The following is a 13,417-nucleotide window of genomic DNA, read 5'->3' as shown; positions in this document are numbered from 1 at the left end:
GTTCGATGAGGAAGTTTTGACTCCCTTCATGTTTGTCTTCATTGCATGTATGAAATAAAAAAGGCCTTCTACTACTATTACAGCTCAGTTACTCTGCAGACAGTTGTACTGTACGGAAAGTATGAAAGGATGATTTCAGGATGAAAAACGGTAAAACAGGGTATGCAAAAATATTTATGCTTCTAGCCTTTATTCAGCATCTGATTTTTAGTTTTTTTAGAGTTCTATTCTATAATGACATTTGAAGTAAAAGCATCTTGATCTGTTATTTACTGTATGAGGAACCAAACAGCAATGCTACTAAAGTTTTCCGAGGTTCCCAGCAGTTACAGCTTTGAAACCGTTGAAATTTCTCATTTCAACGCTACAAAATCCTTGTAATGCGATGCAAGAGAACCTTTCCTTTTTTGTTTTTTAGTGCACTCTCTTGGTCACTACATGTTTTTCTGGGTTTTAAAAGACAGACGGTTAACTGTGGGCAAACTGAAAGAGTACTCCTCATCACATAGGTTACGCTTAGCATGCCTAGGTTAGCAGAAGACTTCAGACTAGCTAACTTATCCAACTTATTATCAGCTGGTTTGACTTCTGCAGTTATTCTGTAAAGAACAGAAAGTCAAGAAATATCTAACAGATCAAGCATTTGGATGCTGCTGAGGTTATTGGGGAAACAAATTCTCACTTAGAGTGAAAATCTTAACAAATAGGTAATTTGGAGTACCTCAAGGATGTGTGTCCGGTCCTCTGTTGTTTAGTTTGTATGTTAAGGAACATCCAAAAGTGTCTAAAGCAGATTTTTTTTTAATTGGTGGATTATTAGAAATATTGGAAATATTAAATATATGGACAACAGGACAAATAAACACCAGAAGACCTAATTAAAATTCAACTGAAAACAAACAGTTCCCCAATGTAATCTGGCTCATTTAGAGCTTTATTCAAGAGTAAAAGGAGAGAAAGAAAACTGGAGGCAATCTGTTAATTATTATTATTATTTTAAATATTTGCATCAGTTTATAACATGCAACTGCCAATTTGCTCTGTGTTAGCCTGGAGGCACATAAACCACAGAAACCAGGAGCAGAACTCCAGCAGACAAACTGGTCAACTCTGAAAATAATTAGTGTCACTGTTCAATTATGCTAGCTGAACCCTAATCAAAGGCTCAACGAGAATTGCATTTGAGAAAAAAAAAAAGAAGACAAAACCAACATACGTCGCACTTTCACTAATCACAATTTAAAGCCTCAAATACGTTGTGAACATGCAGAGATTACTGGTCCCCTCCTTTTGTTTTTTATGGATTTACTTGCTCTCGGGGTACGCATAAAATAAATCAGCTGCATGAGGACACCTTAGAGGGCTCTTCTCTGGCCAACAAAAAGATAAGTCGCCCTTTCCTGCAGCGTCCTTCGACGTGAGCTCAGCTCCGGGTGTAAAAGATTGAAACGGAAGATTTCTCAGTAAATTTCAAAGCAGCAAACAGGATCAAGAGCTTAGGCGACTTTCACTTCTCAGCAAACTTCCACATGTCTGATGTCTGTTTGTGTGCTTTCTTTTATAATGCAGTGTGTGTGCGTGTGTGTGTGGGTGTGCGTGCGCGTTTGTTTCTAATACCTTGTGGGGACCATTTTCCTGACATATACTACGTTGTGGGGACCAACTGCTGTTTTAGGGTCAGGGGTCAGATTTAGGACTAAGGTGTGAATTGAGTTTTGGTTTGGGTTAGGGTTAGGTATGTAATGGATAGGGTTAGGGTAAAGGTAAGGGCAAGGTTTAGGTTGTAGAAATGAATGGAAGTCAATGGAAAGTCCCCACAAAGATAACTATCTTTGTGGGGACACACACACACGTGTGTGTGAGTGTGGGCGGGTTGGGGGGGGCGTGTGTGTGTGTATGCGTGTGTGTGTGTGTGTGTGCGAGGATAAGAAAGGGTGGTCTAGTGTGAGAATTTATTCAGTCTGTGTACTGGTGTGTAAAAGATGCCAGATTTCTGTCTCTCAGTTCGCTGATGATGTGCAGAAAGAGCCGTCACACATGCAGACGCAGCCACCATAACTCCTTGCCTTTTACCATCACGTGCTTTCCGACAATCACATAATTATCCCCCCCACCCCCTCCTCCCTGTACATTATTACTATAAAAAGCCTATTACATTCTGTCTTTTTTAAAAATTTTATTTTATGACCGCCGCTCAGTCGTAGGAAAGCAAATGAGAGCGGGAGGATCCAAAGAAGGCCGAGCAAAGACACTCAAAGCCAAAAATCCTGGCAGGCACGTGCTTCTCCTTCCTGCTACTAATTCCTCTGTGTCCGCATTGTTTGCTTGATAAAGTTGGAGCAGCTCAGGCGCTTTGTGGCTTCGTGAGGGATCGACGCGGCTTGCTTGGACGCTCGATGTTTGTGCAGGATGTTCCTCTGAAAGCGCTAAATTCCTCCTTTTTCTCGCCAGAGGCCAAAACCGGATCGATGGGAGGCAGAGAGCGTGCTGAAGGGGGGAAGAGGAGGGAAAAGCATGCGTGGCCTCAATCCCAAATCAAATAAACCGGTGGACAAACTACGAGCCAGACGTCAACTCGGAACACATTGTGTCGACACAGAGCCACGCTGCCACAGAGCTAACCACCTGGAAGGCTCTTGTAGACAACTTTTAGGGAATAGACGTTTCTGCAGCTGACGAAGCTCTTAACGTGTCTGTCCTCTAATCCTAAAGAAATTATTTTTAAAAATAATTTTCTCCTTTATAGTAGAGAGTGTTAGCCAGTTTTCCAAATATTGAATTAACATTAGCAGCCGCCTCGTTCAGCTCAGTGTTTTCCTCTCTTTACAGTGGAGGATGCTTGTTTACAGCGCAAGTGATTTCCGGTAAGCTTCATAACAGGCGCGCGTTACGTCACGGACAAACATTAGCGATTGGGTAAAATTTAAAACTTCACTACTTCCAGCTTGCATCCCTTTTCTCAATAGCCAAAAGTCCAGACCGTCTGTAGGAACCAAAGCACAGAACAAGGGGCTGGTTTCTCGCGGTGCATCAATCCACTCTTCTCACTTTCGATAACGATATCTGAGCCTTAGTATCGGTCGATACCGATCCGAAACACAACAGCTGAGTTGACTTAAAATGTTTCTTTTTTTTAGACACAGGCATAAATGTACTGAATTACAAATTGATTTGGTAACTCTGCACCAGTACAGCTCACTTAAATCCACCAACAGCTTCATGAGCTTGGTCAGACATGTGAAAACAACTACTTTCATTTGTCTGGTCAGTACAATTAAGAGTAGACGGACCCAAACAGCAAAGTGGAAACAATGGAATATCTATGAAATAATTCTTGTTAATTGAAAATAATAAAACTTAGTATGCAATGACCAAAACTTTCCAAAAGAAGAGACCAGCACTTCCTTAACGTAGCTAGCATTCGTAGTTCCTTCCCAACCTGTGTGTTGGATAACCTGATCCGACACACAGGATCAGGTTCCTTTACATGATTTAGTAAAGGAAAAATAATTGGTTAAATGTTACACAGCCTATAGAATTTAATGATCTCAGCAGCGTGGCTGCATCTATATGAGACGACCGTACTGCAGAAAAAGAAAATCTGCCGACTGCTTGACTTGTTTGTTGGCTCTGGGCTGCTCCTGTGAGTTGGCCTGCGTTGACCTCTTCTTCACACCGCGTGCACCGAGCCACCGCTTCTCTCTCTCCTGACATCGGTCGACTCAGCCGGAGAGCTCTCTGTTGAAATTCACCTCTGCCCCGGCATGTTCGGAGCGCCGGCCGCACGCACGTCCAGACGTGTCCAAGATATCGCATTATTGCACGGCGTGTGGAGGTGTGACTGACAGATGTGTGTCCCGAGATGTGGTCCCGCAAAAAAAAAAAATATATATTATTTTTTTATTTTTTATTTTTTTTACACTTCCTCATTTGAAAACCCCAGGAACACAGCAGAGGAGCGAGCGTACTTCCTGTGAAAATTCAACTCTCCGCGTCCCAAGTCGTCCTATCTGACATTGCGATATTCTAATTATTCTCATTATGGAGAGCCTTTAGTGACTTCCAGCAGGAGGTAGTGTGCTCACAGAAAGACCTCGGCTGACCTTGGAGGACGAGGCTGGAGGGGAGTGGAGGTGTTGAATCGCGGCTCTTTTAAAACGGCACATTGATGATGGGGATGCGTGGGAGGGAGAACGAGCTCCTGGTTCTCTCTGGGAGCTGGTTTTGCCTTCCACACGGGTAATTAACACGCTTATTAACTCTTCAGCTCATATCGTGCTCGGAACTGCAAGGAGAGAAGAACAGCAGGGGTGGAATACCTTAATGGACTTTGAGTCTTTTTTTTTTTTTGCTCACAAGGTTGATGGTTGAAACTGGAGGGGAGAAAAAGAAGGTTAAAAGGTGATTGAATTCATGGACTTTGTGGCGGCGTGTTCCTGGCAGCAGTGGGTTACTGAAGTAGTATCGGTGTAATAAAGTGTGTGTAGTTGCCAAAGGGTAACTTATAAATGACCTGCGACGTACAAGGTGGTGAGAGGAGAGCAGAAGTTGCCAAAAACTGGCAAACTACAGAATTTAATGGGGCGGTGTTGTGTTTTTTGGAGCTTTACATCATGTTATATTATTATTCCTTCATCAGAAACATATTTGGAGTGTTGCTTTGATTCTTTCATGAATGTTTAAGAAATCCTTTAGTCTCCAATGGCAACCATTCAACTGTGCGAAACGCCTAGGTGGACCTAGCTCCGCCTTCGAGACCCAGCTCCTCCTTGATTCTGCTACAAAGTGGCTCTAATTGAATGACGAATGAATGCAACGAGTGTTTTAAATATGGACATATGTGAATGCTTGAGTACTTATTAGCTTGAGAGAAGTTATGTAGAATGTGAACCCTGGCAGAGAAACATTCAAGGTAAAGGAATTCATAGCGTCGGCGTCTCATTCAGACGTTGCAGCGACAAACTGCTTGTACTTGTGACCCGATACATATGCGGCGTACTGGGGAAATTGTAGTCAGCCATTTTGCAGAAGAGCTATGGAGTCAACACATTGAAATGATGCACAATTTTTTTTTTGTGAATATTGTCTGAAAAACACAAAATCAAACCATCATCCTCCTATCACTGATCATCTGTTTTTTTTTTGGACATTTTTGAGAGTAGCAACAACCGGCTGTTAATCACACGACTCGTGAGATGCACAGTGTTTTGATACGACCAAATGAACACCTCATCCTGGTGCAAAGACTTTTTGTTGGGAAAAGGTGAGTTTTTCCAAGTTTGGCATGTTTCCGTTGAGCTAATTAGAGAAAAATTATTTTCTTAATTTCAATTTGCCCATTTCTACGGCCAATGGAAATGCAGCTGCTGTTCCGAACGAGACGTGGTCACATTATGTCACTTCCAGCAGCCCAGTCGAATTCATCACGCTTTCATTCCAGAATAAATCAGAACCCTGGGAGGCGATTGTAGCAAAAACCACTTTTCTTTTCTTTCTTTTTCTTTTCTCTCTTTTTTTACTGAACGTCCAGCTTGGTTTCAGAGGTCGGACGCTGCAGCCTGACCCCTGTGCTGCAGGCTACACTTCAGGTGGGTGAGTAATGGGATGGACGATGCAGACACACATCACACCTCATCAGGCCGGCTGTCGGGATGCAGGTGTTGCTCGAGTCGAGAGAGGCTCCCCCGCCCTGCGCTTCGCCCACAGCTCGGGTTTGAGCGCGTTTTCAATTTGGCTTCTCTTGGGCAGTGTTTGGGATGTTTGAGCGTGGAGGCTTTCAACAAAAGTCACACTGGACAAATCTGACCCGACAGCCAAGAAGGAGCCGGTGACCTTGACGTGAGCGGGTGAGGGGGTCGAAGCCTGACCCCACTGAGCGGAGCTTTGTGGTTCATGAGAGGTCGAGACGACAGAAAAACACCCCGACTTTTATGATAGGTTTTGATGTTGTTGTTTGTGTTGGTAATAAGCAACACAAACAGCAATAATAATAATAATAATAATAATAATAAGCAGCAGGTGACGATACAGAAAGACGATACTTGGTTTTCAAAGTTCGATACGACTTTACAGCTTTGTGGAAAGATGTCCAATATTATTTAACTTTAAGAAGTACTCATCGAATGCAGAGACAGATATGCATTCAGATTTCTGCCTCTTATTTATTAGCTGGGTCTAGATATGGCTGCAACTAATGATTATTTTAGCAATTAACTATTCTGACAATCGATTAATTGGATGGAAAAATTTGGCACAGACTTCTCATTTGCCCACTTAAGATTACTTTATACAAATATGAAATACATTAAAAGATGTAAATTAACAATTCGGTTCCTTTTTCACGTGAGAAAAATAACATTTTTGTCATGTTCCGTGTTTTTCTGTGTGTTTATTTCGAGTTTCCTGTGTGTCTGAGTCTCCGTGTTGTCCTGTCTCCCCTTGATTTCTTCCCAGGTGTGTCTCGTTCCCTGATTACCTCCTGTGTGTTTAGTGTGTGTCTGTGTCGGGTCCTGCGTCTGATTACGTCTCTTTACGTCTCATTTTGGCGTCTGTTCTGCCGTTTGTCAGTTTTGTCCATTCGTCTTTCCTGTTGTTACCTGTGATGAGCCTTTGCCTCCGCTCAGCAGTGCTGCCAGGTTTTTGGACTGTTCTGGTTATTTGTCACCATTAAACTCATCATCTTTCATCTCATCTGGATCTGCTGCGTTGTGCCTCACCGGTTCCACCACCACACCCCAGGACAATTTTATTTAACAAAATCCAACACAGTAGAATTCCTGTGGGGTACGTTTGATCATCCGTAGCAAGACATGCATCTGCAGCTAAAAAAAATTTCTAACATCAACATCTGAAAAGCTCAGCCCTTCCTGCGTGACTTGTCAATACAGTTTGGATCAACGGATTAGTAATTGGATAGAAAAAAGTGCTTAGTATTAGATGTTTTTATTTCACAGAATTCTAATTAAATTTGAGCTAAAATTTTTAATTACTGCTTTTAGTATGTTGTTATCGATTACAGAATTCGCTGACAATTATTTCAGATTAATCGCGATTAACCAGTGACCGTGAACCAGGTACTGGGAACCAACTGGGAACCCGTTACCAGGAACTGACTGGGTACCACATCCTGGGAACCAGTTACCGGGAACGGTCTTCATTTAATGTATGTTACCTGAAGGAAAGGTAATGGAGCAGGAGTGGATGAGATGGGGGGGGCGTAGGTCGGGTTTCCTCCCACCCCCACCCCCGAAAGTCTGCTTTCAAATTCTGTCTGATGGAGTGAAAAGCTAAAGTTAGTCATTTTCACACACACACCCGCACAATCCCGAGGTCTGCTTTTGATCTCAAATCTTTGGCCTCTGAAGAACATGCTGTTTTTACTTATTGTGCATATAAGCGCATGTTTTATGACACACACACACACACACACACACACACACACACACACACACACACACAGATGAACATGTATGTGTGTGTTTGGACGCGCGCCCTCGATCAAAGGCGACCCTGAAAACCAGCTCAAAGGCGGGTATTCTTCTCCCCTCTTTTACCCCCATCCAGGTTACCTTTAAAGAACAGAGGCTTTGAAAAGCCTCTGTGAAGAGAGGCAGATCATTTCCGATCATTAAAAAGTGAATTTTGGATGAATTATGACTTTATTCAGCTAAGTGGCCTTAAAGGTAGACATCAGGTGAAGGGGACTGGGTAGGAGAAAGAAAAAAACTCTCGGCTGTCGATTTTTTTTTTTTTCTCCCTCGAAGCTTTGAAAGTAAAGAAAGGCCAACGGTCTCAATCGGCAGAGAGCCTTTGAAGGTCTAAATGCGATTCGGATTATTATAAGGCAAAAGGCGAACGCTAAATCCTGCTTTGGTTTGGGAGATTATTTCGAGGATTTGTGCTATCTGTGCGCCGTTCGGCTGGAAAGCGACTGGAGGGACAAGAGATGGACGAACGAAACGGGCTGCTAGCTGAGCTTGATGTTGCCGTATCACAGAGACAGCAGAGGAGATGAGCTCTGACTGTGACGGACCACCTGTCACAGAGGACAGAAGAGAAAGACAAAAGAGGAGCCACAACTTTGATTGGTTGATTTAGAAGTGTGGGGATGGTGAGGGTTGGAAACCGAACGTGCATGAAAGGAAAGAAAAGGAGTGGAAATGGTGCTGCGACTCTCCGAGATAGGATATTTTCACACCTTATTGTGCGTAAGGTATGATAGACTCAGGGTCCGATAGACTCTGTTTGAATGCAGACTAAAATTCCAACATGTGTTACATTTTTAGCTGCCGTGTCAAACGGACAAATCTGCTCCCCTCCTCACCTGTTGGGGGCAGTGTACCAAACATCACTGAAGGAAGTGACACAAAATACCTCCAAACTAGACACTGAGCGCAACTACCTTCTTCATGAAATGTAAACAAAAATGGAGTGGCGTCAGATTTTACCGGATGTAGGATTTCTCTTCAGTGCTAGTCTCTCGTGTATGTTTTGGTTGTATTTACCCAGGATGGCTAATAGTTTGTTTCCTGCTTGTGGAGCAGTTTCCATCCTCACATAGGTTCAAACCGCACCAGAACTCACATCAGCCAAACCGAGACCTAGATTTTTAGGAGCCGTTCCATTGCGCATCCACACCTTAGCAAACAAACTAAGGTGTTTGCTAAGAGTTTAGTTCACTCATCAGATGGTTTAGATGAGTGAACTAAACTTTTTAGGCAACCAAACCAGACTAGTCTGAAACTGGAAACTGTTGATGAACTCACCGACAGGTTCCTAGTTTTCTTTAGACTGGAATTTCTGCTTTCACTTGCGTTATTACGAAGTCTTGCTTTCTAAAAACGGCAAAGTATTTCAGGGCAAATCCGACTTGTGAACCGTAGTTTTACAGTCTGGCTCAGTCAGGTAAGAATGCATTAAATATTGGAGCTTTTCGTTCCCAAATTGTTCATCAAAAAGTATAGACGGTACAGTGAGGGTACAAAAAAAAACTTCACACACACCTTAAGTCAAATGCTATTACTCTTCCTTTCAGAAGATGAAGTTGATTGGTTTTTTTAAGACTCTGGAATATATGCAGTTTAAATGTAATGCTGCTCAATTATAAATAAGGTTTGAGATGGATTTTTTTTTTTCCAGAGGCTCAAGGGATTTGTTGTGTTGCTTCCAAGTGAATATTTATATTGGGTCTTTCATATTCTATTTTGTATTTTATCAGAATCTGCACAGATTGGGGCTGTAATTGAGTCTTTGTCCCAGTAGAGAGGATTGGATCTACAATATTGTCCATTTGTCACTTCTTATGTTTCTCATATATATACATTTAACAAATTATTGCAAAAGGTGAGCACTTTTTGTAGGTAATAGGCACCGAAAGCAAAATAGTGTAATCCTTAATTTAGCAATGAGGTGAAGTGATAGTTTAACTCCCGTCAGTTTTTGTGCCTTCCTATTTTTGCGGTACCGAGTCTTCTCACAGACGGTCAACATAATGGTCACCCAAAAGGACAAGAAGTGAAAAGGTCTGTGAGGCGCTGAGCCAGGCGTTGGGAGAACAGGAGAGGTGTGGGTGACCAAGGGGAAGGGGGGGTGCTGGTCAAGTCCTAAGCAGGTGTGACAGTTCTGAAAGCTTTCAAGGGGAATAAAAGGTTTTCCTGGTCTTGTAGCAATGCTAAACTGAGCGTGACCCTCAGACAGAGCCCAGCCACCCTCTCCTGCTCGTTTTCTCTCGCCCTCTTGCCTAAACCTCTCCGGCGAAGGAAAAGCCTCTGCTGACACAGTGTAGAAAAGAAAATTTAAGCTTACAAATTCCTGTTTTCCTTCTATTTGTCCCACCACTGGTTCCACTTTATCTCTATTTCCAGGCTGCCGTTGACCGAGGGAAATATACTGCAGGAGATAAAAGCCTTCTCTTTAAAGTTGACTATCATGAAAGGTGTCATTGTTTCCTCTTGGGTTACGTTACGCCAATATATGTTCGGGAGAGCCAAGCAAAGTCCCTGTCTGCTGACCGGCTGACTGTCGGCTTCCCAAACGTGTTCATGTCAAATTGAAAAGACTGTAATACTTTGTGCGAACGTTCCTTCGCTTGTCTTATAGCATTTCGACCTTTAACATTTCAATCTCAATGTCAAACTAAAGCAAAATTTTTTGTTAGTTTAGTCTTTTTCTCTAGTGCCGCTGCGAGACGTTGCACACGGTTTGCACAAGAAACATGAAGATGTTCACTGGATCAGCTAGCTGTAGATGAAATCAGACATAACAAGCAGTTTTATCCCCTATGACACAAAATATTCACCGTCAGGGAAAAGCATAGAAATTATTGGTTGAATTAAAATGAATTGATTTAAAGATTTACATTAGCGTTTTCTTGGAATTTGGAGCTGGAAATGCAGGCCAACAGAAAGGGAAGTTTTCTATCTGTTTTGACACAAACGGTAAGTGGCAATACATCTGGATAAAGATATCATTCTCTCCGTTTTATAGATTAAAACACTAAGAATGAAATGTAAACTGTTACAGAGGCTAATAAACAGCTTTCCGAGCTTCAAGCTGTCTTTATAGCAATATTGAATGCTGAACTCTGAGCTGCTAGTCAGAATTCTGACTTCACTGGCATTATTGCTTTGTTATTTGGCTTTAGTGGCCGTTGTTTGACAGCAAATTGACAGGGAAGTGGGTTGTGAGAGAGAGGGAAGAAATCTGGCAAAAATTGACAGACTGGGACTCAAACCTGTGACCGCAGCTTTGAGGACTCTTTACAAGGGTTGTGTGCTCCATCCAAGGGTCACCTTGGATAGACAGAAAGTCCAACTTCTTTGAGTATCTCTGTTTTCCACTTAAACGAAGCTGGACTGCAATGAGCAGTTTTATCTTACCTTCTTTCTTTATCAGAGAGAAGGTAAAGTCTTAGATGATTTACATAAAATGATGAGTGGCTTGGTATGGAGCAGGGGCTATATATAATTGTTGGTGTTGTTATTATAAGGGTAAGATATTTGGGGGAAAAACAGACATTACTCTTTTAGTGTGGTCAAAAAACAAGAGAACGGCCTCAACTTATGTGGCACTGCACTTGTCACACAACGCTGACATTGAAGATTTAAGTGAAGAGCATATGACCACAGGGAAATAAAGCATTTTTTTCCAGAAAGTTCTTGGTTGTAGGCATGCCTTACTGACATGTAATGCAGTTTGCTTGGACAGGAAGGCTGGATTTGTTAGCTTCAGGACTTCGAACCAACCTTGCAGTGGCAGCTGTCATTCTTCAGTCAACATTACAAAGTGGTGGTTCGGTTGCCACATGTCCAGATGTTATGGCAACTACTACTCACTGTCTGTGGAGACAGAAAAGAGACTGGTGGACGGGCATTATTGCTGACAAAGACATTGTACGGAATACCGATTATTCCGTCTGTCCCAGCACCTGTTACATTAAGAAAAGTACTGTTCGATGTTCTTACATCTTAAGCAAGACTCTACTTCATCCTCTGAATATTGCATATTTTGTGTAGCACAGTTGTAAGCAGTGTTGCTTTGAATCCTTGCCAGGTCCTTCTTGAATATAGTTTACATGATCTCCTTGCACTTACATGGGTGGGTCTTCTCCAGGTACTCTGCATGGGGTTTTTGTTTCTTTTGCCATATGAATTACTGATGACCTGCCCATTGAGTGGGTACACCTCTCATTCACTTGCCAGTGCAAAAAAGACATCCTCCTCCAGTTTCTTGACTTCAAGTCCTCTACTTTTGCAGTTTGTGAAAACTGGCAGTCACAAATGCCATATGAAGCCATTAAGATTTTATTATTTGTACTTCAGAGGGAGTTTCATACTCCCTTGATGCTCCAAATGCCGCTCTAATGAGGGGCGAGCTCTATAGGCACATTGAGTTCTTGCCTTTTTGTTGGAATCTATGGGGCTTGAGGAATGGTAATAAAGATCTGGAGTGGAGGCGGCTGCCTACAAATGGAACCCCAGTGGTTAGCTCCCTCCATCTGCCCCTGTTTACCCCAGACTGTGAACCTGTATGTTGGGGGACAGCAAAGATCCATACAGGCAGAAGGCAAGAGTGCAAGCTATCGGGTTGGAACCTTTGCACCTGCCAAGAAAAGTAAGTCTTCGTTTTATGAGCCAATTGAAATTCAGCTCACAGGCAATTCGTTCTGTCAATGACAAGAGGAGCTAGAACAACCTTGCAACCCCCCCCAACACTAATAACACAGTAATGGTCAGAGATAGATCAAGCTGAGCACTGATGGTTAGAGTAGGTCTGCGCTCTCCTGTAAGTGTTTATTGCAGACAATTTTTGCCTTCATTTGTTTCGAGCAGATGCACGCCCTGGTACACCTGCGGTCGATTGTAATAGTTTTCACTCTGGCAGCGGACTGACAAATGACCTGCAGGCTTTCTGCTGTTTGTTCAGGGAGCAACCATCTGCACTTAATGCATAGCCCTGTTTATACCAGAGGCCCAACATGGAGGGAAGACTTTCTCTTGCTTTGTATGCACGGGCCAGATCCAACCTCTGACCCGGTGTGCTTCATTGAACAGGAAGGCAGGTTCATTACAGGTGCCTGAGTGGAAGAAATCAATCCTTGAAATGCTTCTCCTAGTAATTCTTCTCAAAAAGCTCTTTGCTCACAGGTAAGCATATTTTAATCAATACGGTGAGAGGAGAGGAAAATGGATGATTAGGTTAAGAAAAGAACTGCCTCTGCTTAGGGGGAGAACCTTCGGTTGCATCCTTTTTGTTTGTCGTGCTCACTGACGACCACTAAGGGGCAGTAGAGAGCCTCAGTCAAAAGTGCTGCACATTCCATATATTCTGTTATCTGGAGTTAAACTCAGTAATCGATAGCGTGTTTGACATGTTTTTCACACTTCTTTAATCCTATAAAGGCCACATACAACAATACATGTTCTTCAATGAGTATGAAAATCTATTTCGACTAATCACACTAGAAAATATTTTTCTTGCAATGATATTTTCAAGTAATTTTATTTATGGAACACATATCAATAAAGATACTAAGAAAAAAACTACTTTTTGATCTATACTTCGTTGATGTGTTGATTCACACTGTTTTATTGTGCTATAAGACATATACTGAAAATGGCTCATTGTGAAAACAAAGCTGGTCAAGGGTAAAAATTATGAATGAACTTAAACTCTTTTTTTAAAGATTAATTTCCAAAAAAATATGTTCAACACTTAAGACACATGATAAAATACGAGCTTTGGAATGTCAGTTGTTTTTGTTTTGTTTATATGGTTGTATCATATTTCACATAAAATGTACCTTAAAGCATAACAGTTTTATGTCCGAACAAATTTTGTTATCTGGAAGAGCTTGTATCAGATGTGAAGTGACAGCATGATGAAAATCTAGGTCAAAAGCTAAGAGAGTTACACTATT

At 42.1% G+C, this 13,417-nt stretch overlaps 1 protein-coding gene across 1 annotated transcript in view; it reads left to right on the top strand.

Moving 5' to 3' along the window:
• Nucleotides 1–13,417, top strand: part of LOC122843333 — a 705,002-nt gene that overhangs the window by 414,071 nt on the left and 277,514 nt on the right. The gene's annotated exons all lie outside the window — the stretch shown is intronic.

The sequence above is a fragment of the Gambusia affinis genome, linkage group LG14 (genome assembly GCF_019740435.1).
Source record: "Gambusia affinis linkage group LG14, SWU_Gaff_1.0, whole genome shotgun sequence".
Classification (NCBI taxonomy): Eukaryota; Metazoa; Chordata; class Actinopteri; order Cyprinodontiformes; family Poeciliidae; genus Gambusia; species Gambusia affinis.
The sequence above is the reverse complement of the archived record's forward strand: the minus strand, read 5'-3'. Positions and strand labels throughout refer to the sequence as shown.